A 4665-nucleotide genomic window follows, 5' to 3' on the forward strand; every position below is an offset into this window, starting at 1 on the left:
TAGGAAAGATCCACTTGCCTAGGTTGCAACCATCTTCATCTTCTCCTATGGCGTTGACCCCTTTGTTGATGAAACGATACTTCAAACCTTCTGGGCGAGAGTGTTGTCCTCCATTCCGATCTTAACCAGTGCAGCCTAAACCCCATTTGTTGGATTTGTAAGGAATATTAGGGAGTTGCCCCCTGATCGTACAACCACCTTCTTTAACCACAGCCCTAGCGTCTTTTAGAGAAGCCATTGTAGGAGGAATTTTGGTGACTTTAGGAGCAGCGTAGGCAGGCTTAGCCTCAGGAGCCACTTGAGGGACCAATTCAAACGCCTGTCGGGGAGATTCGATGGCTTCTCCAGTAAACTCAACATACTTGGTCTCATCTATAAAGCTTACCATGTATTCTTTTCACCATACACAGTAACAATATTGCCTTTCGCTGGGTATTTCAGTTTTTGATGCAGAGTCGAAGTCACAACATTTGCCCCATGTATCCAAGGGCGTCCAAGTAGACATGAATAAGCGGGATGAATGTCCATCACATAAAACACAGTGTTGAAAGTCTGAGAACCTACTATGATCAGGAGCTCAACTTTTCCATATACCGTACTCATTGAACCATCGAAAGCTTTTACTATTACATCACTGGATTTCAGCACAATTCCGTCAGGGTTGAGTTTTTCCAACACCAACTTGGGTAATACATTCTGAGATGAACCATTGTCAACTAGTACGTGGGCCAGAGTGGTGCCCTCACATTCAATGGAAATGTTGTCTCTTTAACTAGGCCATTAGAACTTCTGCACATTGATCTATTTGGACCAGTGAAAACTGCATCAATTAGAGGCAAGAAGTATGGATTGGTAATTGTTGATAACTATAGCAGATTGACATGGGTTAAGTTCCTAAAACTCAAGGATGAGTCACATTCTGTGTTCCTTGATTTCTGTAACCAAGTTCAAAATGAAAAAGAGTTTAGAATCATAAAGGTTAGAAGTGATCATGGAGGAGAATTCGAGAACAATCTCTTTGAAAAGTTCTTTAAAGAAAATGGCATTTCTCATGATTTCTCTTGTCCTAGAACTCCCCAACTAAATGGAGTTGTAGAACGAAAGAACAGAACATTGCAAGAAATGACCATGATTAACAAAACAAATATGGATAAACATTTCTGGATAGAAGCAGTGAACAAAACATGTTATATTCAAAATAGAATCTCTATAAGGCCTATTCTTGAAAAGACTCCTTATGAATTGTGGAAGAACAGAAAACCCAACATTTTATATTTCCATCCTTTTGGATGTACTTGTTATATATTGAACACTAAAGAACATCTGAACAAGTTTGATTCTAAGGCACAAAAGTGTTTTCTACTTGGATACTCTGAACGTTCAAAAGGTTATAGAGTATACAATACAGAAACTCTAATTGTTGAAGAATCAATCAATGTCAGATTTGATGATAAGATTGGCCATCAATTTACAAACTCTGAAGACTCAGAAGGAAAAAATTAATTCAGAAGATCCTGAAATTACATCATCTATGGAGAACTTAAGAATTTCGGAGGAAACCTCACGGAAAATATTTTCTAGACTAACCTCAGCACATCTAGAAAATGTCATACTCGGAAAAAAAGATGACCCAATTAGAAGCAGATAATTTCTCAAAAACAAACAAGAATCTGTATGTTTGGTTAGTTTCTATGGTTGAGCCAACTTCTATTGATGAAGCTCTTCAAGATACTGACTGGATTATTGTTATGCAAGAAGAAACTAATTAGTTTACCAGAAATGATGTATGGGATCTAGTTCCAAGACCTGATAGATTCAATATCATTGGAACAAAATGGGTATTCAGAAACGATTTTGAATGAGCAAGTTACAAGTGAAACCATTTAAAACAACTGACCTACTTGGTTCAAAAGTTCATTTCTAATTTGGTTCAGAAGTTCATTACATAAAACTGTTGTATCACGCTAATCCTAGGAGTTGAACACGTGTTCAAATTTCTAAAAGGTCACGCGTGCAAGCTACTGTGACGAAATCCCTAGGCAACTGTTCCAATCACTTCAAAAATCATGCATCCCCCCTAATTTTTAGATTCATTAAATGTTTGTCATGATTATGACTTTAAAATCTGATGAAAATATTTTATTCTCTAATTAAAATCTTTTATTAATTATTTTATGATTGCACGCGTCTTCTCTATAAAAAGTTTTGAAACCGTTCATTTTCTCTATTCTCTTTCTCTTTCAAACCCTATATGCATTTTTCCTCCTTTTCTCTCTTAAAAAAAACTCCAATTGTTAATCAATGGCCTCCACTTCAACCCCTTCTCAACAAAACCCAAATGCTACTTCCAGCAACCCTCAATCATAAAATTATATTGAACCTCAAAGAGCAATGCTTCTCCCTATAAATGAGCTGGAATTAATTTGTGAAGCCATGGTTGATCTTGACAACATCAAAGAAAATGGGCATAATCTGTTTCTTATAGTTAAGTTTCAAGGCCGGGGAAATTTCTTTGATAAGTTGATTGGACCAGTCTTTCCTTATCTGGTTAAGGAATTCAGGGTTCATGTGGTTGCTACTCCAAAAGCGATTCTTTCATTCGTTATGGGAAAACAAATCGTCATCACCGAAACCCTAATCAGAAAATTTATAGGTCTCAAAGGCCATGGAGTTGCTGGTATTGCTGATGGAAAACAGGATATGTCACTGGTTTATGCTGAAATCTTCTCAAATGGAGAAGCTTCTTCAAAGATCAAAGATCTGAAGAAGTATTACCAGTTTCGGGCAAGAATCTTTCTGAGTTGCATTTTCCATCGAAAAGCAACAAGTTCTTTAGACTATGTCAACACTGATCAACAATACTTACTGTTCTGCATTGCTACTAATGTCAAGGTTGAGTTACCCTATCTTTTCTTCAAACATATGAAGACTCATGTTAAGGTGACAAGAGAAGAAGAAAGAAATCAAAAAATTAAGAGCAAGAAAAATTGGATTCCCCTTTCAAGACTAATATTAGATATTTTGACGGAGAATGGTCCGATAGCACATCTGGAAGAAGCCAACTTGCTGAAAGAATTAAATCCAATATGTGGTAAAGCTCTGAATGGGGAAAATCTGAAAAAGATGAGAATCATTGATAAACTTCTCTGCAAACCCACTCCTTACACTGCAAACTTCATCATAACAAGGAGAAATCCAAGAAGAGAAAAGCTGCAGCAGAAGGAACTTCTACTAGAGCTCCCAAAGTTCAAAAGACGAAGAAGAAGAAGCAGTCTTTAGGTATTCCTCCTACTTCTATCTCTGTTATTAATCTTGATAATATACAAACGTCTGAACAATCCTCATCTTAAACATCTCAACCTCTTTTATCTCAAACAACCGAACCACCTACATTTCAACCACCTGAACCCATTTCACATCAAACATCTGAACCAACCCTAGTTCAAACTTCTAACCAACAAAAATTAGTTGTTCCAGATCTTGAAATTTACCCCATAATACCTCCAGAACATCAAGAACAAAACCCAAAAAATTGCACAGGTGTTATCTGACATAGATAATTTTGAAATCCCCCTTCCAGAACAACTTGAAAATTCTCAATCACTAGAATCCACAACCAACACTTAATCGGAAAACCAACAAGAAATTCTTATTTCTGCTTCCCAACCATCAAATCCAAATACTTCAGAACTTCCACCTCCCTTAGAAACAGAACATCAACCCTCAACAAACCAAATTTCAAAAACTTATGAGTGGTATACAGGATCATGTGATATTCCTGGCTATACAAGCCCCTTGGCCACGATAATTCCTGATATTCCAGCTCACAACAATTTTACAATTCCTGAGTCATCAAAACAACCTCCACCTCACTCCCTAGAACATATATCCATCCCATCCTCACCAGAAGTTCACATTATCTCACCCTCACCTTCACCACACAATTCACCTATCTCCCAATCAGAACCTCAAACAGTCCACTATCCTTAATTAAACGAATGTCTAAGGACTGTAGACGATGATCAAACACCTACTCCAAACCCTATCCCATCATATGTTCAAATTTTATTTCAGAAGAACCCAGCAGCTTTAGGAGCTCTTTGGGATGCATTCAGACGAAGATTCAATTATGAATCCCTTAAACTCAAAGAAATGTACCGCACTCATGCTCATGAGAAATATTCGGAGTGTCTGAATACCTTCATAAATGTAGTGATGGATCTCTAGGCTTTGAATCCTCCTCTGCATATCAACAATGCTCTTTGGTATCCATCTTCCAAACCTATGGATAAGGAAGATGCTGGTGAAGAAAATCCTTTTTCTCTTGTTTTACTGAAACAACCTTCTACCTGTGTGCCCAAGGCTACTTCTGCTAGAAAAGTACCTACCTTGATGGTAGATGTTGACACCTTGTTGTCTAAGTTTGTATTTGCTCCTCTTATGATCGAAGCTTATGCTACTTGTCATACCCCAAATTTTGACCTAAGATACCACCTCATATCATTGCATATGCATCATTTGCATCTCTAACAAATTGCATAGTTTGTGTTTGCTACTTGTGACTTAGCAGGGTTTAATCAAGAAATCACTCGTCAGTACAAGTAACAATCAATTATGGTTTTGTTCTCCCTTCATCTCAAAAGAATTATCTTCATCAACAGTCAA

This window comes from Vicia villosa, linkage group LG3 (genome assembly GCF_029867415.1).
Source record: "Vicia villosa cultivar HV-30 ecotype Madison, WI linkage group LG3, Vvil1.0, whole genome shotgun sequence".
In the NCBI taxonomy this organism is placed as follows: domain Eukaryota; kingdom Viridiplantae; phylum Streptophyta; class Magnoliopsida; order Fabales; family Fabaceae; genus Vicia; species Vicia villosa.